Below are 26379 nucleotides of genomic sequence, written 5' to 3'. Positions count from 1 at the left end.
AGGGTTATGCGGTGGGTCTTGGACTTGCAATCTCAGTGGAACATTGAAAGGACAGAGAACATGGAAAAGTAGATTTTGTTTTGAGGTTCCCCTGTGAAGCAATTCAGTATAAACCTCATAGGGGAAGGTGAATAAGTGAGCTGGAGATGCAGTGTGGAGCACAGGAGCCAGGCAGCAGAAGGAAGCAGTGAGGAAGACAGGGAGAACCTGGAGAAGAATGGAGTGCCGAGACGCTGACCCGGTATGCCAGAGGGTGTGCAGCGTGGCTAGAGAGACATGTCTCCACGGAACCAGAGTGAGATACTCAACTGTAAACTGCGGCCGTGTTTAAGGAACTGTTCATTCCCTTGGGATGTGTGCCGGTCCCAAGGGTGTCAGAGGGGCAGGTGGTGAGACCCTGACCTCGACCCAAGCAACTAGAGGCGGACCGCTTGCCAGCGCCACGCATATCAGTGAGTTTCAAGAGAAAAGCAAGAGAGAACCTCGGTAGTGTACAGGTGGCTGGAGCGGAACTGAAACTTTGTTGCAAGTGCCATGAAAGTAAAGAAAGTTTAAAGGAAAGCGTATTGCAAGTGTTGCGAAAGGAAACAAGACAGAAAGGAAGCAGGGTTTAATGCGCTAGAGGAGATGAGTCAAAAAGAGAAATTAACTTTAAAAGTGAAAGGCGCTATAGACGCGGGGACAAGAAAAGAAGAGAATTATAAAGCAAAACACAGAGAGGGTGCGAGCGACCTGAAAGCAAGGAAAGGGTGCAAGCGACCCGAAAGCAAGAAAGGGGTGCAAGCGACCCGAAAGCAAAAAGGGAAAGGTCCAAGTGTGCTGTAAGTGATTTCAATCAGGCTCACACCTAAGTCTCTCCCAGCATGTAGTGCGCTGTGGTGATACACAAAATTGCAAATTTGCCAATCAGGGCTTTAGATGACAGCATTAGCCGCTGAAAGCCAATAATTTATTCAAAGTATGTGCTAAAAATGCTGACAGTAGTCTGTAGTAGCACTTCCATTACGCAGTAGTGAGCTACAAGGAATATGCAGGCCTAGTAGGAGTGGTAGGTCACATTATGCATTGTAGATAGACAAGCAGGGCGAAGGCCCCAGTTCTGTAGCTAATAGAAATTATTGGAGTGTTTGGAACATTATGGCACCTATATAGCGCTTAGATAGCCAATCTTAAGCGCTATGAACACTAAGCTATGAGTACATGCCTTTTAGAGCTTGCTCACATAGGCTTAATTCATCTCGACTTCTCTTAGAATATTCTGCCTTTCTAACTGTAGCCCTGCATGGTTTCGTAAACAAATCCTCTTTTCTCTGGGAAGGCACAGATAAGACATTCCTGAGTTTTCGAGCAGATGGGCTCCAAGCAGGGAGGGGCACAGAAAAGGAGCACAGTGGAAATTCACAGAGTTGGGGTTTTCCATGAGCAAGCCTATATTTTGCACAGGGAAGGTTCTGGAACTGTGTGTCATGGACTGACAGCACGAGATTATAAAAATGCATGCCCACATGACTCAGGTGGGAGATCGATCTGTGGACTTGGTTCGAGCAAAATCGAGTGTCCAGAACCTGCTGCTCTGTCGGCACCCTGCAGCGCTGTCCTCTGAGCGGGGCTGGCAACAGCTAGTTTATGAGGGCCAGGGTCTCCCAGTGCTGATTGAAGGGGCGTACGACTGTGTTTCTCTATTTTTCACTAAGTTCTATGTTTCTCTTATATTTTGTATTTCTCTAAGTTTTGTGCTTTGTAATCTTCTCTAACTTGAATCCCAAGATGTTGCTGAAATTCACTGTTTAGAATAAATGCTAAAACTTCTTGAAGGTGTCATTTGTCACTAGCATGAGTTCACTGCTCGGCACGATAGAACCTGTATTTTGGGCTGAATTGGGTAATTTTTGCTCTCAAGGGGTGGTCCCGAGGAAGATTTTGCCAATATCAAGACATGCGCAAATGAAACCCTTATTTATTTTTATCTATAAATTCAATATTCTGAATGATATGCCACTCATATGGCGCCCTTCTCACAATACCCCCAGGTTACAGTGAACCAGGAATCAAGCTAGTTGTAAAGGTAATTATTTGTTTATTTATTTAGAATTTAAAAGCGCAGTATATTCTTAATAGGTAACAACAATCACCAATGGGGTGACAGGAACAATGAATAATATCTTCAATGCACTGGAATCAAGTAATGAACACAAAAAGAATGCAGCAAAGAAAAGAATACTTTTGGGCTGGTTTGGAACAGATAGCACTATGGTTAGAGGTTCCCCCTGCAACATCCCTCAACCCACCAATAAGCAATTTAAATAGATGTGAGGAGAGGGCAGGTATTCAGGAATAATGCAGACCAAACAGAATATCACTCCCACCTTCCCCCCTTTAACACAAGAGAAAAACGGATTTGACTTTTGAACTGTCAGCAAGGCTTTGAAATTGGCTGAGCAAAAACACAAAATATGTTCAAAAATGCTTAAATTATTATACATTCCTATGGGAGCCGCTTTGAACAGATGAAAGCAAACAAAAGTAATGATTTAATCAAAAGAAAACAATTGGAATCTCAAAGTCAAAGTGGGAAATAATTTAAAGCTATTCAAACGTGTAAAACCTTTGCTAAAGGTAAATTTGCAGCAAACATTTACTTTTGCGATTTTTGGGTCAACCGCACTGTTTCGCACTGCGGTTTTGAGTTGTGACTGTAGCTGAGGATGTTAGGCACAAGTGGGAGTTGAGCTTCTATCTCAAGAACTGAGGGAGTAATGGAGGTTTCAGTGAGAGGTGTTTTTCGAAAATAAAGACACAAATTTGGACAAGGACTTCAGTTTTAGAATCAGAAAATATGGCTTATGCTTTTACTCAAGGCTAGAGCGTTCAGGCTAGGCAACCAAGTCGGGACAAAGTAAGCTCTGAGACTAATTCATGACTTCAGTAACAGATACCCATTACCTTCCCCGGCGGCACCAGTCCAAATACTCAAAGTGGGATTTATGGATCAGAGTCACACAAATAAAGGTGACTATGCAAATGGCGCTTTAGCAACCAGACAGAATAAGATAGCACTAAATATTTTGACACTGTTACTGGTTATGAAAGTAGGATAGTTCAGAGATTAGAGAGGAACAAGATAATGTAAGGTATACAATAGTCTCTAGCGTCCTATTAATACTCACAATCCACTGGGATTTAAGATTTTTAGACAGTCACGGTTCTGGTCAATTGATTGGTTCTATCAAGGAAAGACAGCCTATCAGGCATGGGACTGGATCAGATAGGCTGGTCACCGGAACTGCACAGGATCTGCCCTTCTTGTTTCTGGAGATTTCAATTTAGTGGGATTGCGAGTTTGTAGAATTCCACGTCCCGAGGCTTCTTATCTCGAGGCCTTGAGCCGTGGCATGAGTGAATGTGGAATGCGGTGACGTGAGTGAGTTGGACGGTTGGGATGTGAGAACGAAGGTGGAGGCTGATTACAGGGCGCCGGTTATTGATTGACTATCTTTATGGGCAGACAATAAAAGAAGAGTTTTACTGTTTCGGCTCGTGTCCCGTACTTCAAATGGCGACGAGGATGCCGGCGCCTGGAGAGCCCACTGGTCGGAAGGAGCGGCAGACACAGCGACAGCGGCCATACCGAGAGCGGGTGCTCCGAGCGGTTGCACCTTTCGTGCAGGCTTGTGCAGACAGAGAGCAGATGCTCTGAACTAGCGCACTGGCATTGCGTTGGTTTGTGCAGTTAAACGGGGCCAGGACAAGAGCGGCTGCTCCGAACTAACGTCCTTCACGTTGGTTTGTGCTGAACTGTTCCCCGCCCTCTAAGTTATGTGCCATTGAAGCATTAGAGTAAAGGACCCGCAGTTTAGCGAGTCACGTGTTTAGGAAGAGCAGGAAGAGCAGGCAGAATGAGGAGTAGACAGTGATCCACTCCCCCTCCTCAAAGTACTTAAAAAAAAAAACAATTATAAGAAAGAACTTATAATACATAGCTTATACTTAAGGAGTATAAAAGAGTTTATGCAGATACTATAATCAGTTATCTACAGGATTATGCAGGGCATCAGTATACAACCGCCAGCAAGTTTTCTTCCAACCCCAGGTCAACCGGTAGTTTTATGGTCAGAATGGAAAGAATTCTGGTTGAACTATATCCAGGCAGTAGAACAGGAAGAACTCACATCCCGAAAAAAGAAGTTGTTATTACTACATGCATTGGGGTTGGAAGGGCAAAGGAAGTTCAGAGAATTGCCAGAATTGACTAGAGATGAAGCTGGTGATGCTGATGAGCATGACAGAGCGATCAGGCAATTGGACAAATATTATGCTCCAGAAACCAATGTGGCTATAAACAGGTATAGGTTCTATACTAGAGTACAGAAGGAAAATGAGAACATTGAAGAATATGTCTCCGCACTGAGAGTACTATCACGGACTTGCCAATTTGGCAATGGCATCACTTTGGATGAGTTGATCCGAGATCAAATCATTATCCACTTGAAAGATAATTTGATCCAAGATAGATGTGGATGGTGGAGTTGGCCAAAGATGAGGAGTTGCAAGAGATAAAGAGATACACGGAGTCAGGTTGGCCAGAGAAAAGGGTCATTAGCGAAGATTGTAGAAGATTTTGGGAAATTAGAGATGAATTGTCAATGGAGGATGGATTTTTAGTTAGAGGAGATAAATGAATTCCCCCACACAAATTTCGAGGTGAACTCATCGAAAAGGCCCATCAAGGTCATCCCGGCATTACAGGTACTAAGAATAATGTGCGTTTGAAATATTGGTGGCCAGGCATGGATATTATGATTGAAAGATATATCAGGAATTGTTGGCCATGTCAAAACAGTGATAATGTAACGCTCACCTGGTTCCCACGGAGGCGCAGATCCTGGCTGGACAGTTACCGTGTCTTCAATTGAGAAGCGCAGGACTCGGATGGTTCTCTGGACCGGACCTCCTCTTATGGAATGTCTGACTTGTAGAGTAAGGTGTCTGCAGGCGGAAGAAAAAGGGATTAATGGCTGGTTGTTGGTTGGGCTTCTCCTCCTTATTCGTTTTTTCCCTGAGGCCGCCCAAAGTCTGAATGAGCTCTCACCTTAGATATGTAAATGCTGGGCTCTCCATCCTGCGACTGATGCAGGGGCGCTGGGTTCCAGTTACTTCACTGGGATTGCTTTAAGTCTCTTGTAGCCTCAGAGGGTTTAAAGCTGCTGAAGAAGCGATGCCGTCGTTTTCTGCACGAGCGGATGCTGGTTGGTTTGTAAAGTTCGAGAGCACCTTTTAATGAAGTCTTTGCCTTTCTTTCTTAGGTGCCGAAATGCTATATGCTGAGCATACGGATGCACATAAGTATGAAGGTCCGTGCACGTGGAGGAGCACGTAAGTAATATGCTTGCTGACAGGTTTATTCGCACCTCTTAATGTCTTTTTCTTGATTTGCAGGTGCGGAGATGCAGCAGAAGAGGAGATGGCGAGGAGCGCACAGCTCCGGTAAGTGAAAATATAATTGTGTCCAATTTCCCCTTTTTTTGAACTAACCGGAGTTCTTTGTCTTGCAGGTAGAGGCCGCGGGATTCGGGAGATGCCGTGGATTCAGGTAAATAAGCGCGGCTGCTAAAACGTTGCCCTTTGCTAACCTGATGTTCCTTTGCTGACAGGTGCGGCCGGAGACTGGATCCCTGGATGATAAGTGAAGATCTGACTTGTTTTCACAGGCTGGAGCAGAAGATATCACTAGAAGACTGGAGCTGACTCGGTGAGCGTCCTGCTGCAGATGCAGAATAACGCGAAGCACATTCTTCCAATCGGGTGTGGTTTAAATAGTGTTGAGGTGATTAGGTGTCTTCCTCCTCAGCCTCGCCCAAGAGAAAAAGAGTTCCTGTGTTCCAGAGTCAAGGAGTGATGCCAGCCCCACCCAGGTAAGAAAGTAGTTCCAGATTGGAAAAATAGTCCCACCCAGCAGAAGGCTGGAGCTTCATTTTGCCAGGACTTGTGAAGGTGAGTATGCAGCATGGTCTGCTACAGGTAAGTCCACCCAAGCACCTTTACCCAAAGTATAAGCCCGGCACCTCTGGCGCCGGGACCAGTGATTCTTATGAGCCTGGCGCCAACGGCGCCAGGACATGGTCCAGAGGGCCCCGATAGGGGTCGGTTGGGACCAGGGGCGGGGGTTGTGAGCCTGCTTCCGGGGATGTTGGGCTTGTCCTGACTCCTTGGAAACAGTGCTCATGACAGATAAAAGTTGCAAGATTGTCAAGTCCAAGCCAATTAGCATGGACAAGGGCGATTCCCCATGGGAGATGTTGGGGATTGATATCATTGGGCCATATATGAAGTTAGTGGGAGAAAAAAAATTCCTAATAGTATTAGTAGACTATTACTCAGGTTGGGTAGAAGTCAAAGCGGTGAAGAAAGTTGACACAGGTGAGGTAGTAAAATTTCTATTGCAGATTTGTAGTTGGGAAGGATTTCCCAAAGTAATAATAAGTGATAATGGTGTTCAGTTTAGAAGTAGTGAAATGGAAAATTTTGCCAGGAAGATGGGAATTGAGTGGAGGTTTTCGTCGTTATACCACCCTCAAACCAATGGGTTGGTGGAAAGATATAACCGTGTGATCGTAGAAGCAGTAGAATTGGCATTGAGCAACAACATACCAGTTGATGAAGTTTTAAAAGAGAGGGTATGGAGCACGAGGATGTCAGTTAAAAGAGGAATGGAGGTTTCTCCTTTTGAATTAATGAGGGGAAGGGCTCCCAATACATTATTAAATCCTGAATGGGTTAATCGGAGGAAAGTGATGAAGACAAAGTCTAAGAACTGCAACGAACAAAAAGGTACGGTTGATTTACATAATGCTCCTGCTGAGAGGGTTAGGTTGAGAATCCTACCTGGAGATTTTGTGTGAATCAAACTTGGGAGGAGTGTCAAAAAAGGTGAATCTAAGTACAGCAGACCTGTTAAGGTGGTACAAGTGTTCAAGAGGGCAGTTAGAGTTGTTGGAGGATCTGTTTGGAATCTGGATAGGGTTAGTAAGTGGATGTGGAAAGGAAACAATGAAGGACTTATACAAGCCAAAGTTGGGAGAAGAGAGAATGATTTATTTGGTGATGAGAATATTCTAAAGGGTATGGATATGGTGAATGACAATGTGGTGAGAGTGAGACATTCTGGTTCTGGTGGAGAAAATGCACAACAACAACAAGTGGTTGAGATGTCTGATAATAAGGGTGTGCATAGTGCAAGAGAGAGGAGATTACCATTTTGGTCTAGGAATTATGACATGTGAAATTACTTATTTTTGCAATTGTGTTTAATTGACCCTTTAATCTCCTGATGACTTAATAAGTTTGCATTCAATTATTAATGTAATGTTTTTCCAATAGTTTGCTTTCCTACATTAAGTTCCTTATTGTTATGGATAAGTTTGGGGAACCTTCAGGTTTTATTTGTTTTTCAAATTTGTGTAAAGGGGGGATGATGTAGTATTCCATGTCCCGAGGCTTCTTATCTCGAGGCCTCGAGCCGTGGCATGAGTGAATGTGGAATGCGGTGACGTGAGTGAGTTGGACGGTTGGGATGTAAGAACGACGGTGGAGGCTGATTACAGGGCGCCGGTTATTGATTGACTATCTTTATGGGCAGACAATAAAAGAAGAGTTTTACTGTTTCGGCTCGTGTCCTGTACTTCAGAGTTCATCAGGCAAGCATTTATGGTAGCAAGCCAGATAGTTTCAGGATGCTAGTTTCAGGATGCTTTCTCACACCACAGCACTTCACTGGGTTGTGAGGATAAGTTTGAGGATTTAGGCCTTGCAGAAAATGTTTCAGCGATTGCTTGGCCTGGTCGTTGGCATCTGGATCTGGAAGGATGTTAAATGCTGGATTTTGAATGATGGATCAGAGTGCTTCGCTGGAATCAGAAGAGTGAGTCCCTATGTGTTGTCAGCTGTCTCTATTTATCCTTTCAAATGACATCACAAAAAGGAGTATATGGGCCGGCTTAACTAAACTCGCCCCTGTGGACTGGGATTGGATCAGAGCCTCATCTCCGTCCTTGCATTCGAGTGATTGGATCCAAGACAGATGATGTCACATTTATGGTTTGGCTTTTACCATCCTTAGAAACCTCCCCTAGCCACTAGTATGAAAATCGAATTTTGTCCTAAATACATATTTATACATTTGTAACCTCTATGAAAATTACATACACGGATTCCATGTTTTATGGAGTATCTGTTCATCAAATCCCCGCAGCTGAGGGATCTTGTTTCGCCTTTCTGCAGCATTATGTCCCTTTCGCCATGAAAATATTTTCAAAACTTTCTCCAAATTTCCACAAATATTTGTGTTTACCATAGGGATGTGTGTGTAAAGTTTAACAATTCTAGCATTAATACAGTTCCCATAAAACCACATATATTGCCATTCCTGTTCCGAATATGCTACACAACTCCATCACATTTTGAAATGTAGTGCCAAAAATTAGACTAACAAATCTGCCCTTTTTATATTTTTCACCATTCCTGATAACAAGTTATGAGTCTCTAAAAATGTTCATTATATGTTCTTAGCAGAAAATGGTCTGCCTTTTGTCTCTCCCTGGAGCTGAAGTAGTAGCCCCCACCTTTGGGAACCTTCTGCAAGCCAAGTTTACGACCTCTTCACACATCCATTTCCTGGCCTGGAGAATCTGCCATTGTTCAGTCTCTGGCTGCAGACAAAAGTCTGTCCTCACCCACAATTATCATATGTTAGTGAGTATCTGCTGAGAGGAAGGCCCTCCCCTTGGGGGAAACCTGTTTTTTCACTTCTTGCAGCCCAGCCAGGCTAATTTATTCTTAGTTTCTTGACTTAAAATCCAGCAAAAAACAAACTTGTTGCATCAGATGACCTCGATAAATTACTTTCTTAAATTTAAACCTGTGGGATCAAAAAAAACTGAGATCTGTGTTTCTTTCAGCAACAATCCTTTCATACTTGCTAATATGGCAGGCTTTTAGTTTAGATAACTTTAAAGTCTAATCAGGAGAGCCCATTTGTTCTGCACTCAGATTTTTTACAGGAACTGTCATTCACAGGTAGCCCAGGGTACTGCACACAGATTTTTGACAGGAACTGTCATTCACAGGCAATCCAGTTTTGCTGACAAATGTTTTGCTCTTAACCTTTCAGGACTTTGTACATTGACAGTGCTTCCTAGGTTAAATGAATTTTAGCGCCAAGCAAAATTTTGAGTGTTGAGAAGTGCTATGTACAGGCATTTTGGATTTTTACTTGCAAAGTGAATGTCATTTACAGGCAAGTTTTGGAGTTTCACTTGCAAAGCGCTGCTGCTCCTTCTGCACTCTATGTGTGCTTGTCATGGAGCCCACTGGCACTTTTCGTCAGCGTGTGCTCTATTCCACCACACATGCACCATGATGGGCAGGTTGTGCAGCCATCTTTTTGTGTGTTGAAAATGCAGTTTTGGAGGTTTTGGAGGTTATGGCGTGCACAAGAGTTTTCCCGCCATTTTTGTTGTTTCTTGCACCATAGATAGCAGAGTGATGCTGCATAGTATAGCAAAGTGGGTCAATAAATCCCACAGTGCACAAGAAAGTGAGAAGTGTGCAAGAGGCACAGTAGAGTGAAAAGGAGCAAGAAACAGGTGCATGTGTACAGTGTACAAAGTAAAGCGGGAAGAAAGTATGAAAGGCATGGAATGTGTGAAAAGGGGTACAGGAAGCCCCAACACAGGAAAGTTAAGACACTTGTGAAAGTAGAAGAAAAGGAGAGGGGTTATTCATCAGAGTAGTCGCGCTAAGGAGGAGCAAAGAGCATGACATTCTCGAAAGTCTCTAATACTACCCCTGAAAGAACTGTGATTAATGAAGGGTACATCCGGACAAGCGGAACCTTTGTGTTACACTGTGTTACACTTCCCCTGTAGGGAACACTTTTGTGTTTCCTAGAGGGGAAGGGAACCCTGAGAGGCCTACAGAGTTATTGGAAGCTGAACTGTTGTGTGTTGCATCAAAGGGGCCTAAGCTTTGGGAAGGGAACCCTGAGAGGCCCAATAAAGTTCAATATTTATTTTGAAAGAGAGAGGTGTAAGCTTGGGGAAGGGAACCCTGAGGAGCCTACGAGTAACTGTGTTGTATTCTGATTGAAACTTGGAAGAATTGAAGCGTGGGGAAGGGAATCCCAAGGAACCAGAGACCTTGAACATTGTGTGAAAATACTGCAAGAACCCTGTGGAGAAGGTTTCAGAAACAACCCTTTTTTGATTGTAATAATTTCTATGACATTGGCAGAACTACACCTGGTGTGAAAACCACCTGAACCCAGCCTTGCTTTATATTTCTTTTTTTTAAAAACATTTTTTTTTAGTATTGCATCAATCAGTTTCCAGAAAAACTTTAAATGCAAATACAAACTCAAACACAAGAAAAGAATAAATGTAAAATGCAGCAACTATATAGGGAGGAAAGGAAGATCAGAGAATTCTACATGTCCAACATCAAAAAAATCTCTCTGACAAAGTTCAGTAAGGCCAAGGTTAAAGATACCTTTCCTTCCCATCTTAAAATGGACCACCTCTCCTGAGGAGGTTTAAGGTCAAAATTCTCAAAGTGGTTCCCCAGCCATTTTTCTCTGTAGACTGAAAGAGCAGCACAACTCATTACCAAATGCTGGAGAGTTTCTACCTCCTGGCCACAGCAGCGACACGAGACAATCCAATCTTCTCTCTTTTTAATCCTTCTTCCCAACACCTCCCTCGTGGGGAGGAGGTTTAGGCGGAATCTCAGAAAAAACTGTCTTTCCGAGTGGGATGGGAATTTGTCTAAGTATGGAAGCACTGTACCTCGGCTATAGTGTTCCTCCTTACCCACAGATATAGACGGAAGAGCACTAAGCCTATCCATCGTGGCAATCCAGTCCCAATCTAGACGTTTTTTCTTTACCTTGAGTGGATGTTGCATTAAACTGTCTGTGCTTTGAGCAATCGTGTCCAAAATGCCTTTACAGGTTGTCTGCCATGCGTTTAAGGATGGAATCGATCCACCAGACAGGGCTTAATTTATGGCCCGAAATCCATTTCTTTCCGGAGGGTCCAGGCATTTGCTGTAAAGAGTTAAAGATTTCCAAACCATTGCAATATAAAGTGAGGTTAACCCCAGTTCTTTTCTCACACATTCAATGGGAGGGGATGAAGGTAATCTCAGAACTCTTTTCCAAAAAAGGCTTTCCAACAAGCTCCAAACCTCTGGAGCAAGATAAATATTGGCCTCAGCCACGCAGGTCAGGACAGAAAATACTTTTAGTTTGTAAAAGTCCGTAATTGGTCGAAGTGAAAAAGAACAATAACGTCACTTGATTAGAAGTGCTTGAGAAGCCAAGTTCTCAACTTTGCTTCTCAACCTAGCGACTCCTGGCTCGTCACGGATACTGTCGCTTAGGGTGATTCCCAGATAGACCATTGAAGAGACCACAGGAACAACTTCACCTGTTATATGCCATCTACATTTTTTTGCTCTTTTCGATGTACCCAGGCCCAAAATTTTTGATTTTTTTAGGGTTGATTCTGAGGCGTTCTCTTGGACATACAGGTCAAGTGCTTTCAACTGTCTCTGCAGACCTATCGCAGTCTGGTCCAGTAAAAGAAGATCGACGGTAAACAACAACCTGCCCACTGGAGTCCCCGCAATCGTAGGTGGAATACTTATTACTACTCCAAAGGCTTCCTGCATATCAGATATGAATAGGCAAAACACAGCAGGAGCCAAACGGCACCCCTGTTTCAACCCACTGTTAGAGAGGACATTGTTTGAGAGAGTTCCTTTTCTGTCCAATCTAATTCTGAGCGTTGTTCCACTATGAAGGGCCTCCAAGTCTTCTCACAAATTGTTAGGACATCCCCATTTCCTCAATTTAGACCACAACAGGCTACGGTCAACAGAATCGAACGCCTGTTCAAGGTCTATGGACACAATATAGATGGTTTTGTATTTTTTTCTTTGATCATGCATTTAAGTATGTTTATGAGTAAGATCTTCAAGGATGTTCCAATACCTTTGCGAAAGCCTGACTGCCAAGGATCTTGGTGAAGAGTCAGCCGACTCCAATCATTCAAATGTCTCAAGACAACTGCAGCGAATATTTTTCCCACGACGTCCAAGAGTGCGATCGGTCCATAGTTCGCGGGGTTGGACCTATCGCCCTTCTTGAAGATCGGTACGATTATTGACCTGGTCCAAGATTGGGGTATCTTTTTGAGAGACTTTATATCGTTGAACAGGGTTGTCATGAATAGTGCCCATTTATCTGGGTCACTCTTGAGGATGTCGTTTGTAAGAGCATCAGGCTCAGCGGCCCTTGAGGAATTTGAGCTGTTGATAAGATCTACAATGTCCTGTTTTTCAATTTTGAGGCCCCAAGGTTTATCAGAAGATAGATGTGTTTGTGGTACACAGGTCATCCCCATAGAGTAGAGTTTCAGGAAGTGATCCTCCCAGACCGTTGCAGGTATTGGATTACCAGTTTTTGACTCGACAGGCGTGGATATGTCATTTACCAGTTTCCAAATACCTGAGATGTTTTTACTGGTGACTAAATGTATCATCTTCTGGCTGTCTTGTTGTGCCAACAGATGTTTGTGTTGGGTGAGCCAATTTGTGTAGGTGTTTCTAATTTTCTTATACAGAGATGAGTCTTCTGGTGACTTCGAAGTTTTAAATCGCCTCCTAGCCCTACGAACGTTCCTTTTTTTAGCCGCAACTTGGTGGTCGTAGGTGTGTCTGATGGTTGAAAAACCACCATTTGCAGCCTCCTTCGCGCAGAATACCTTTAATACATCATTGTAATTGATGAGATTTGTAGTGAGATCTTGGTGGTCCGATTTTAACTTCAATAGAGTGTCCAGTACCAGACCTAGGTCTTTTCTTTTCATTCTAAGCCTTTTGCCACCCGGAACCAATTCCAGGTGGTGATCTGGTAATTGTATATCTGGTAAAACATGATGAGTGTCCTAATCCTCACTTACAAGTTCCAAGATGTTATGGTCACTCTGTTCTGTTTGAACCAATGTCAACGATGATAACTTTCCCATCAGTTGCACTGTAGCAAAAAAATAGTCCAACGGTTAGCACATTTCCAGGTTTGAGCTAGGGTTGGTCACCCCGCAGACTGCCATTGATCATTAGGATATTTCTATTTATAAGCTCTTTTTCGAGGTCTATCCCTCTTAACATGTTCTTCGTGTGTAACAAGAGGAGGATCTCAATTTTACTCCCCATTTTGTCGAAGCATTCCATGTTGAAATCACCACAGAGGAGGACCTCAAGTTTGGGACACTTGATGCTGGCGTCATCGATGGCTTTAAGGAGCATTTCCTTGAAGTTATCCTCTAATCTTTCTGAGGGTCTCCAATAGACATTGCATACAAGCAGCTTCTGTTCCAGTGATGCATCCAAACCCTTGGAGGATATTTGGACAGTGGTCAGTTGTATCCACGAGTTTTGGTTTATGGATGAAAGCACTTTTAAGCCACTTGATCGCTTTATGCCCAATAATAGGCCCAAACTTGGTCTTCCTTTAGGACCCTTTACAGCAGGATTTAGAAAAAGTTCAACCCATCAAGGTGAGGTAGATCACACAACCATGTTTCTTGGAGGCAGAATAAATCGTATCTGGTTAAGTCCACTGCTTGGTTCTCTAGCAAGTGTGCAAACCCCCTAGTTCCAACTCATTATGATTTTTTCTTGCCCTTTTGGGAGAGTAGTTTGTTGGACACTAGGCGGGTCTAGCTGGCATTATGATTTAGCAGCAAGGAACCCCGCCAGCCAACTCCAGTCCTCCTGACTGTTCCCAGAGGACTCCTCTGATTTTTTCGAGAAAGTACATGTTGAGGCCCCACGAGTCTCAACTTGTGTGTCACCCTGGGCCCTTTGCGTAGTCTGCACTTACACTTCTTACAGCCTGATCCCTGTCCTTGGTGCCTTCATGCTGAGTGCGCTGGGCCTCCTCCAACTCCCTGAGCAGGAACCCACGAAGATTGAGTTTTGGGCCGAGATTTAGGAGTGCACATCTAGTCTTCCATTCGCCCATATGCAGGATCACGCTGTCATGGCGCTGATCATTGTGAAACCAGATCCATTCGATGTCCTTAGATTTTAGTTGATCGGGTGAGTTGAGGGAGTACAGAAGTCTCATGACATTTGCCTGATTCATGGTCAGGTTATCTTCGTAGCCCAATGTTCTCTCCAATAACAGTTTAAAGGGTCCCATAGAGATCTTTATCTCAGACCCCTTATCAACATTTTCGTCTTTGGACTCGGATGGTGTCTCCATGTTAGGGTTTTGTGCCCAAGTCACTATTCTTCTCATACCTTTTAGAAGCACACTTTGAGAGCTACTACTTTTTCCATTGTCCTTGTTCTTCAGTGCCAATAAGTTTCTCCTGCTTTCCAGGGTTTTGAAATCCAAATTCCTAATAGGACCCCCATCCACCCTGTCCTGAGAGAGGTCCAAAATTTCTCTTGGGTTATGGACTCTAGATTTCCACAAAGTTTTCTTATTTGTGGCCACTCCTGGTATGGTCGAGTTTACTCGTGGAGGGATAATGGGGACCGCCAAAACAACCCCACAATCTTTGGACTTCTGTTTGACCCCAACAGATTTTTGGTCGACTTCATTTGGCTTGATGTTTTCTAACGAATCATCTTCCTCGGCAGAGCTTATGGTTACAGATGAAGCTGTCCCCACTTCTTCAGCACAGGAATCAATCGTGTCTGTGTAGATGTATAAGTCCATGAGTGAGTTGTCACCATTTTTACTCGACCTCTCGTTGTCTGAATTGCCCTCCATTCCTTCTGTTGGCATCTTAATTATTTTCGTCAGAACTCCGCCTGGGTTCTTAAAGTTCCTCTGATGGATTAACGATTTTTCGGGTAGAAGCAAATTTCTAGGTAGTGTGAGCCTAATTGCAGCTTTGGTGCGAGTAGAAGCTTTCCGTGAATTAGAATTCTTAAGCGCCAACGTTTTTTTTTTGCACAGGAATGGTTTTCCATAGTTTTTCCCTCCTTTTTTGTTGACTTCTAGTTTACCACCCTCCCGCGTGGCCTGGCTCGTCTTAGGTTTATTGAACAGATCATACAGTTTGATAATTGAATTTGCTGCGCACGTTCCTGATGGCACAGTTCTAGCCGCCGGCACGATTTGCCTTACGTCTTTAACAGAGCTGCCCCCACCACCACTGTGGGGGCAACTAATGGCGGGGTTTGATCGGTGTTAGTTGATTTATCCGTGTAACTAAGTGAAATTGGAGTTGGTTCAAGACCCTTACCAGCAGGAGCAGATCTTGGGTCTGAAGACTTTGCTGGAGTACCCAAAACAACCGGGCCACTCTCCACTCCCATTTTTGAGGGGATTAACTTCTCTGACCTTCTTGTTTCTTTTACCTTTATGATTGGTTCAATGATACTCTTTAGGATTGAAACAGTCTGGTCAGCATTGTCGTCCAGTTTAGACTGTATCGCAGAAACAAACCCTTCTACGAAGATCATTTTAGAATATAGCATTGCTATTGTGGTGGTATGGTCCCGAAGCTGTTCATTTTGTGACTCTATTAATTTCATAAAAGGAGCCATTACGAGGGCAAAAGCTGTAATCATTGCAGAGTCAATTTGGAGGTCCTTCTTAGAGGGTTCCTCCACCTGAGTTGTTGCCAACACCGTCAGAAGATCTTCGTCCGTGGGAGAAAGTTGCCGTCTGAATCGTTTACTGGGAAAGGGAGCTTGCTGTGGAAATACCCCTTTGTGAGGTCTCGGGGAGAGGCCCCTGAGTTGAGAATTGTTTGTTGGAGGGGGATTTCCCCCCCTTTTGGTGAGTTAAATCGCCGTTAGTTCCCGAAACTAGCCATCTGTAGTGATACACAAAATTGCAACCTTGCCAATCAGGGCTTTAGATGACAGCATTAGCCGCTGAAAGCCAATAGTGTATTCAAAGTATGTGCTAAAAATGCTGACAGTAGTCTGTTGTAGCACTTCCATTATGCAGTAGTGAGCTACAAGGAATATGCAGGCCTAGTATGAGTGATAGGTCACATTATGCATTGTTGATAGACAGGCAGGGAGAGGGCCCTAGCTCTGTAGCTAATAGGTATTTTTGGAGTGTTTGGAACATTATGGCACCTATATAGCGTTTAGCCAGTCTTAAGCGCTATAAACACTAAGCTATGAGTGCATGCCTTTTAGAGCTTGCAGATGGGGTTAATACATACCTGCTTCCCTTAGAATATTCTGCCTCACTAACGGTAGCCCTGCATGGCCCCAAGCTAATCTCCTTTTCTCTGGGAAGGCACTGATAAGACATTCCTGAGCTTTGGCAGATGGGCTCCAGGGAGCCAGGGAGGGGCTCAGGAGAAGGAGCAGTGGAAATTAACAGAGTTGTTTTTTTTCCATGAGCCAGCCTATATTTTGCACAGGGAAAGTTCTGGAACTGTGCGTCACGGACGGGCAGCACGAGATTATAAAATATACATGCTCACATGACTCGGGTGGGAGATCGTCCTGTGGACTTGGTTCGAGCCAGATCAAGTGCCCGGAATTGGAGCTCTGACGGCATCCTTCAGCGCTGTCCTCTGAGCGGGGCTTGTTACAGCTATCTTATGAGGGCCAGGGTCTCCCAGTGCTGATTGAAGGGGCGTAAGACTGTGTTTCTCTATGTTTCTCTATGTTTATCTAAGTTCTATGTTTCTCTATATTTTGCATTTCTCTAAGTTTTATGCTTTGTAATCTTCTCTAACTTGAATACCAAATGTATATGAAATTCACTGTTTAGAATAAATACTAAAACGTATTGAAGGTGTCATTTGTCACTAGCATGAGATCACTGCTCAGCACAATAGAACCTGTATTTTGGGCTGAATTGGGTAATTTTTGCTCCCGAGGGCTGGTCCCGAGGACGATTTGGCCCATATCAAGACATTTGGTGGCAGCTTGGGGATTTGTGCAGAGCAGTGCCTTGCTGTGAAATGACAAATTGTGTGAGAGAACACAGTGTAGTGTGAGGAGCAGGCTGGTGCATTTCCTTGGTGGTCTCACTGCAGCTCTGAGACTTCAAAAGACAGCAGCGTTGTGTCGGCTTGCCGTGGCCGATAGCTTGTGTGGTTAAGACTCCCTTCAGTAAATCAGTCGTGACTGCCTTATTGCTTGGGAATGGAGCCAGGGAGTACAAGGCGATAAACAAGCGGGAAATGGCTTTGTTTAAAGCGCTCCGATGAATGGTCAAGAAAGATGTATGTTCAATTAGGAAAGAATTTTATCATGCGGTTTCCCCAGTTTAAAGTTGTAATTTGAAATGCAAAGTGAGACGGAGTTCTCATCTCTATTCTGTCATGAGGGCAGAGAAAAATAGTTGCGAGGATTTGACATGCAAATTGTGAATAGTAATCTAACCATTGACTCAGCCCCAGTGTGCTAGCGAGTGGGGGGCTGTAATTTTCGGAGGCGAAGGTTCGCTTTTTAATGTATGCTTTTGAAGTGTTGACATTCCTGAAGATAACGTGGGAAATGAGCCGTGCTTAGGAGAAAGAGTAACATCTGTGCTGAGAGCCTAAAGGGTTTGTTTTTCTTTTGGCAACTGTAAATTCCATGTGCTGGTGGCGAATTCTGTTTAAAGGAAACACACTAAAATGACTATATTGCATTTTAAGCTGTGCCATGCTTATAATGGGTGAGAGACTCACTTAAAAAAGAAAAGTGAGTGATGTTATTTGGATTTTTGATTTGTGTATTGATTTGAAATTGCAGAATCAGTTTGCAATGGTTTGGGGGGAAAAAAAAAACAATTTATATTTTTCTAAATTGCCTCTAAATTGCCCCTGGAGTATTTTTGACTGTTCCCACGCTATGCCATGGATTTGTACTGTTGCCTATAAGTGATGCATGTTTGGAAATAGTGGCCTGTTGACTGTGATACATGGTGAAAAATGTTGTTGACACAATAACAGCCCACAAGCAATATAGAGTGTGGGTTGTTCTTGCAGGAAAAACCGTGCAGGGAGCTGCACTAAACATGGCATTTTTTAAATGCACTGAAATAAGTGGTTATATTCTGGCAATGATACAACAGAATGAAAAATCTGTGTGTGATAAGATAGCACAAAGATTTAGTGGGTTGCGGGTTCTTTTGAAAGATCGCACATTGCATTGGAGTGAGCTCGTGAAGCCAAACTACAAGGTTACAAGAAAAAAAGACGTATGCTTTTAAATGAGACATTAATCAGTTCAAAACAGTCTAAAAGACGCTTTGACATTTTGCAAAATTACATGGAGTAGAATCTGATGACAAGGAAAGTGCCTCTTTTGAAAATAAGAGTCTTGCTGTGTGTGCAGAGCTTGTGCCTTGAAGCTGTCTTGGGCAAGGTGCGCGGAAAAGAAAACTGTTGGAGGAAGGCAAACAAAAAGCAGAATACTGCACTCCTGTTTAGTGAAATGGTGTTTCAGATATGGGATCTTTTCTGAGTTGCTGGAACAGTGCAAGAAAGAGTTAATCTGGATGAACTGTCTGAAACGAGTGCCTTTCCATTGAAGCCGCCACAGTGTAAGAGTTATAGGCAAAGAGATAAGCTTGCTGCGCGAAAGATAAACATTGACATTCCTGCATTCCATCCCCTGTGAGAGACACCCAGTGTGAGCAAAAAACTGAGGAGAGGGGGTGCAAAGACAGAAATGCTGATGTACGCATGCTTTCTAACGGCATGCAATAACAGAGCTGATCAGAAGTAAAGAATTTGCCCAGTAACACTGGAAGGAAAACAAAGGCTGAATGCAGGATGGCAGATGGGCACATCACATCTGAACATTGGGGAACCTGTGCATCTGTGAATGGGCTAAGAAAAGACAGCTGCCCATTTCAAGCGACATTGCCATGCAAACCGCATTCCCATGCACCATGTGATGTGATGTGAAGTGAAACGCTATTGCTGTGCAAGCTGCATCCCAGTGCTCCATGTGATGTGAACTGAAGTAAAGCGCTGTGCACTGGAGAAGAAACCTCTAGGCGCTTTGAGAAGAGAAAATACACAGCTGGCAAAATGCAAGCTACATTGCCAGGGCTGGAGTAACTGACAAAGATATTATGGCATTCCAGATGGAAGCAAAACTGACATAAAGCGCTTAGCCGTTTTGCAAGAGACAACATGCAGAGCGGGGCTTTGGAGTACAACATGAACACTGCACATTAGCCATGATCCAGAAGCCTCACGGCTTAGTGCAAGAATGAATGATTTGTTGAAGCAACAAAAGAAACTGACTTAGACTATCGCGCTCAAAGGGGTGGTCCAAGAAATCAGCAAACACCCTTTGAGAAAAATGATAAGTGAAAAAAACAGAGGCTTGAAAGACACTAGCTGTATGGAGAAAAATAAACAAAGCTGCTTGTGCAACTGCAGGCGATATTGGACTGAAAGACTTTACCTTTGAAAAATGGAGTGATGCCAGCAGGGCAAACTAAATCAAGATCATGAGACACTGGAAGCAAGTTGGCGCCTGGCATTCGTGATCGCTTTGGTGAAAAAGAAAAGCATTGTGCGACCTGGGTACTTATTATATGGCTTTTGTAAAAGCACAGATCAGTCTGAGGTACCATTGACCAACTATGATCGCATTGCACAAATGAGTTTGTGATTAGGCAGTTACACCCCGTATGGTTGAGTGTAAATAAGCCCCCAGAAACATACAGAAGGGTGATAAATAATTGCAGTAGCAATGATAAAGTGTGTGGTTACCTGGTGAGACTTCTGAAGATGGGGGTGGTATTATGGGAAGGGGTGGATAACGCTGATATTGAAGTTTTGATGACATCCTAACATTTCTGTTTGTATTTTGCCTAGGCAAAAAAGCAAGACAATAGCGCGCCATTGACAGAAGTAGATGTATTCAATTTGTGGGTGACACTGATCAGTCAAGCAAACTGTGCTCAGAGAAAGGGAGTCAACTTTAAACGTGTCCTGCACCGCACTCAATGGTGCTAACATGCATGACGTATGAGGACATTTGTTCTGCAACCTGCGAAAGGTGTCCAACAGAGTAATAACTTTTGCTGAACTGGCATGGTGCAGACTTGGCTAGTTTTCAAATATTTGATGCTGCACATTCAAATGATTCAGTTGCTGGAAATAACTTAATTGACATGTCTTGCCTTTCTTGTTTAAAGGACTATGGACAATGAGTTGTGGACTGTACGATCATGCACCACAAACAGCTGTGTGACACAGCACTTGAATGCTAACACATTGAAAAATGGTTTTTAAATGCACTTTTTGAGATGAATCTGAAAAAACGAAATGGTTTTGCTCTTCCAACTGAATTGCTTTAACCGGAGATGTTTTGCTTTTTGAAAAAAAAAAAACTTCTACGTTGCACGTAGGCCGGAAAATGATTTATGAATTGTTGGGGCAGCAGAAATATGCAAGCAGGAGTGTAATTTATTTTGAGATAAAATGAGTGCGCACATCAAAGTCACGTGTGCGTAGGTTAAGATCCTTAATTGAAGTAATGCTGCCAAGTGTGTGAGCTCTAATTTGAGATGGTAATCTTTGAAACACTGGATACTTTTACAGCCAGCTTAAGGCAGGTAAATGAAACCATGACTGACTTGATGTTTGATTTTATGACACAGTGTGTGACACGGTTTTTGTTAAACCAACCAGTTTCATGTTTTTGTGGGGACAGCTGTCTCCAGCACACTAATGCAAAGAGTCACCTTTTGATTGTAGACATTTGGAATAATTCTTTGGAAAAGCGCTACAAATGAGTATCCACATGGAATTGCTAGCGTACTGGCCTGGTACATTGTCAGACATCTTTTGTCACTGACTCATATGACTGGTGTCTATGAAGTCATAGGCCCAAATGTTTCAGTGAATGGATACAAATATTTGTTTAATTTGTTTAATGTTGTTTTTCTGACCAAGAACTGCAGCGAGTGTTCTCGCCAAGATTTTATGGACTATAACTTGACTAAATGCATTTTACACAATGGTGTGATGAAACAGCCACTGCCGGAGGGTAGTATGGTGTTTGTGGCTAAAAATAATATTGTATATGGTAGATATCCCACTTGAAGAAAGGTATTCTCCAAGTCACAATAGGTAGACACTGTGAACATGTTAGATTTTCCAGTAGTAAGGCAACATGTAAATTGTAGGCTGGTAATGCACACCTCCATTATTACAGTGATACACTTAGACATATATTTATCATGAGGCAATGTTTCCTTAGTACTACCAAGCTGCTACAAATGGAGTCCATTTCTATGGCCCATCACTAGAGTGCGCGTAGCTAGGGAGCTAGATTCATTAATTGCAGGAGCTTTATATGTTTGTGACATAGAAACTGTGCACAATAAGCTAGCCACTATGGGTTCTGATGCCAGCTCTGCTATAGAACTTCTAGCCTAGTGGGGTTCATTGATACGCCCAACACTGCTACAAGTATTGGCAACCACTGAAGATGGCAGAATTTTAGGTATCAAGACATTTTTTCTGCCATAGGGCAGGTCAACAAGACTGCTAAATACACACGATGCATTGTATGGCAAACATTGTTTAATCAGCAGGTGTTGGCTTTTTACTGAGTGGGGGCGACCATCCTCCACACACTGGCATGCAGAGCTACAGTTACCAGCATACATATGGATCAAATTGCTTGCTTTTGATTGCATGAATAACACATGCCATGCTTGATGTAAATTAGTAGAATTGTTTTTATTTAGATAACCTGGTGCACATGGGTTCACCTTATTCACGAAATTAGATGGTTTCTGGTTGGGTTCCACATACATGGGGGAAGTGTCTAGTCACACAGCCCATAGTCACGTTTGAATGCCCTGGGATCAGGGGGAGGGTAGGCCCTTAGAGTTAAAGGCTGCCAGGTTTTAGAATTGGTAACCATACATAAATGCAATAGTGCATTGTAGATTAGACTACACTGGATTGCCTTGACATTCTAACTGCATGCTGCTTTTTAACTGACAATCAGTTATACAATAATTATTTAGGTATTTTTTGTGTAGGCCAGGTTTTGGCTAGAGTAAATGTCCACGTTCACTTTGTGTAGGTATTTTTGTGTAGGCCAGGTTTTGGCAAGGGTATATGTCACTGTTCACTTTGTGTACATTTTTGTTTAGGTAGTGTTTTTTACTAACCTTGCATGCCACGCTAACTAACCGCTAGAAGGTAGTTTGCTTAAACCTCTTGCAAAGCCCCAAGGTCTTTATCACTGCACTAAATACTATATTGATGTGTATTAGTCAGCATTTGTCGCACACACGTTGAATAGGGGTGGAATGTAGTGATAAACAAAATTGCAACCTTGCCAATCAGGGCTTTAGATGACAGCATTAGCCGCTGAAAGCCAATAGTGTATTCAAAGTATGTGCTAAAAATGCTGACAGTAGTCTGTTGTAGCACTTCCATTATGCAGTAGTGAGCTACAAGGAATATGCAGGCCTAGTATGAGTGATAGGTCACATTATGCATTGTTGATAGACAGGCAGGGAGAGGGCCCTAGCTCTGTAGCTAATAGGTATTTTTGGAGTGTTTGGAACATTATGGCACCTATATAGCGCTTAGATAGCCAGTCTTAAGCGCTATAAACACTAAGCTATGAGTGCATGCCTTTTAGAGCTTGCAGAGGGGGTTAATACATCCCTGCTTCTCTTAGAATATTCTGCCTCACTAACGGTAGCCCTGCATGGCCCCAAGCTAATCTCCTTTTCTCTGGGAAGGCACTGATAAGACATTCCTGAGCTTTGGCAGATGGGCTCCAGGGAGGGGCTCAGGAGAAGGAGCAGTGGAAATTAACAGAGTTGGTTTTTTTCCATGAGCCAGCCTATATTTTGCACAGGGAAAGTTCTGGAGCTGTGCGTCACGGCAGGCAGCACGAGATTATAAAATATACATGCTCACATGACTCGGGTGGGAGATCGTCCTGTGGACTTGGTTCGAGCCAGATCAAGTGCCCGGAATTGGAGCTCTGACGGCATCCTTCAGCGCTGTCCTCTGAGCGGGGCTTGTTACAGCTAGCTTATGAGGGCCAGGGTCTCCCAGTGCTGATTGAAGGGGTGTAAGACTGTGTTTCTCTATGTTTCTCTATGTTTATCTAAGTTCTATGTTTCTCTATATTTTGCATTTCTCTAAGTTTTATGCTTTGTAATCTTCTCTAACTTGAATACCAAATGTATATGAAATTCACTGTTTAGAATAAATACTAAAACTTATTGAAGGTGTCATTTGTCACTAGCATGAGATCACTGCTCAGCACAATAGAACCTGTATTTTGGGCTGAATTGGGTAACTTTTGCTCCCGAGGGCTGGTCCCGAGGACGATTTGGCCCATATCAAGACACCATCTGTGGTCCATTTGATCGGAGGGCGGCTATGGCGTTGTAAAACCGGTAATATCTGACTGTATGTGATCCTTTTTAGAGTGTAGCTCTTTGTTCACATCCAGTTTGGTATGGCTAGTTTGGATAGTAATGCCAAATGGTTTCCAACCCAGGTTAAACCCTCGTGTGCAGCCCTGAGGATCATTGCTCCTGTTTTCTGGGCCGAAAACAAAAAAGTCAGAAGCAGAAGAAATAGTAGATTTGAAATTAAAGTTCAAGCCTTCATTTACCGGTATAGGCAATATGTCAGTAAGGCTCGAAGCACTCTGGGGTAACAAGCTCTGAAGGACCTCTTCGGGTTGCTCCAGCAAGAGTTCTGTTATCCTCGTTTCCTTACCTGGCCCTGAGACTTCCTTATCCTCCCCTTGAATGTTGATCCCAGTATTATCAGTCACTGGTGGAGGCAGCGGTAAGGCTTCCCGGTTGTTTGCCTGGCTTGGCCCTTCCCCCCTCCCTTCGATCAGTTCAGCTATGGGTTGCAAGATGTTTTCAGATGATGCCGTTTTACAAGTAATGGCCACTTCAGGATAAAAGTCACGGTCTGGCCTATCCGACTTTTTTTGTGGGACAGGACTTGCCTCCATTACAAATGTTCTGTCTACAATTTAGGGGACTCAGGACCCAAGAAGGTAAGATTTCCCTGGCTGGAATGTGTCACAAGGGGTCTAGTAGGTGAAAATTACCTTTAAGGTAACGGCTCCAAGAGTTTCCAATGCACATATAATACGTGGAGGGTAGGTGAACCTTGATAGTTGTGAAAATTTGCTTTCCGGCCTCTGTGCCTTGTTACCTGGGGCTGCACTTTGCCGCACTTTACCTCAGGAGAGGATCAAGAGATTAAGAATCAGAGTGATCCCGCGATTCCCCAAGTTCCAAAGGTCTCCCTTGGTTGTGTCACAATAGTGTGTGCTACTGACTGAGCAACTGGGATCAAAGGGCCTAGCCCCGCAATCTGCCGCTGCTCGTTGATTGTAGACACACGAAGTCCAAGATGATACAAATATACACAAATGCTCAGTTTATATGTTAGATCTCAAGTGCTGTCTTTTACTAATGCGGATGGTGATACTAAGATGCAGAACTATGACTCTACACTATCAGTACTTACAAGGATCAGTCCACCTCCAGCGCCAAACAGCCACACAACAGCCAGAGGGCTTGTCTCCTACGGGCTTAACGCTGCGAGGGTGGATGGCTCTGCATTTTAAAGATGACGAGAGTCACGTGATGTTTCACGTGTAGGGCACAGGCCCCGCCTCCTCCAGGAAGCACACAGGCACCAGGAATAACCCCTTCACGGCTCACAATGCTGGTTAGCAGGGAAGAAAAACGTTCGCTTTAAAGGCACTCTGAAATTCCAGTAGATGCTGCAGCGTTCGCCGCTCGGGCGGATGGCTCAGCGTTTTAAAGATGACGAGAGTCATGTGATTCCTCACGTGTAGGGCACAGGCCCCGCCTCCTCCAGGAAGCACACAGGCACCAGCAAGAACCCCTTCACGGCACGCAATGCTGGTTAGCAGGGAAGAAAAATGTTCGTTTTAAAGGCACTCTGAAATTCCAGTAGATGCTGCAGCGTTCGCCCCTCGGGCGGATGGCTCGGCGTTTTAAAGATGACGAGAGTCACGTGATGCGTCACGTGTAGGGCACAGGCCCCGCCTCCTTCAGGAAGCACACAGTCACCAGCAAGAGCCCCTTCACGGCTCACAATGCTGGTTAGCAGGGAAGAAAAACGTTTGTTTTAAAGGCACTCTGAAATTCCAGTAGATGCTGCAGTGTTTCTTTTTGGAACCACTATTTTTCTTTTAGGAAAACTTCCTACCACATTTTGTCAAAGAGTGAGGTCAAGCATAGGTTTAGACACAGACTGATTTTTGTTTTGGACTTGCAGACATCGACGTCCCTTAGAAACATCAGTTGAGGGAACAATCCCTGTAGAATTAGGGCTAATTGGGTATTACACCAACCCCTGAACTTTATTAAATAAAGGTTTTGAAACTGTTGCTTTTGAGTCTGTGTCTCTCTTGATACCATGTCTGTCCCACACCATGTTAGAAAGACTTCCCACTTCTATGAAAAACCTTTACTCACTTTGATGTGTACGCGAGTACGAACAAAGCTGGATACAATTACCAGCAAGGTATTTCTGTTATTTGGAGTAAAGTTGCTTCTGCTTACCTGCTTGGTTTCTTCTACTGCTGCTGCTACATGCAGTTTTGGCACCCACACCCCTTTGCTGCAAGGATGTCGCCGATCCGGCCTCATTAAGCGAGAGACTTGTACTTTCTAGTCCGGTTTCCCTCAGCTTGCTTCTCTAGACGGGTATTAGGTGGATGCACAAATTCAGCTCTGCATTCACAGAAATTAGGCGCATGTGGAAAGACTGCCTGTTTCTTCCAATGCTGCCAGAGCCAAACAGGGTTTGTGAGCACAGGACCAACTCAGAGCCTGCAGCTCAAATCTGCTCTTCCTCTGCTCTGGCGTCCCATCTGTGGTCACACTTCCGTGTGAACTGCCAGCCTCATGCTCTACTTTTTCTGCTACTGCCGTCCTTCCAGCTCCTTCTCAGCTTCTTTCTACTGCTCTTCCCTGCTGCAGCCGTTTATGCCCCCCAGGTGGGTTAATTAGTTTCAGGTACAGGCCCTTAGACCTATCTGGCAGACCCTGCCCAAAAGCTATTAGGCCTGTGTTAGGATATCAATGTTACAGGTAACCAACCAATGAGTCATCAGGGTTTTGAATACAGTACATAGTTCATCAGTGTTTTGGTTTGTATGTAGTTTGGAATGTGGATCTGGAAACGAGAGGTTCCACGTTCCAATCTGGAGAGTGAAGAGAAGGCAAAACTGTGGACGGTGGTTGACTGCCTCTCGGGGGTCGTTGTTTCTTAGACTTAATAAATAAAGAGTCTATGCCTGTACAAGTTGGTGTCCCTGGTGTATATGGAACATAACAGT

This window comes from Ambystoma mexicanum, chromosome 10 (genome assembly GCF_040938575.1).
Source record: "Ambystoma mexicanum isolate Mex_15411 chromosome 10, UKY_AmexF1_1, whole genome shotgun sequence".
Classification (NCBI taxonomy): domain Eukaryota; kingdom Metazoa; phylum Chordata; class Amphibia; order Caudata; family Ambystomatidae; genus Ambystoma; species Ambystoma mexicanum.
This window is presented reverse-complemented; position numbering follows the sequence as displayed.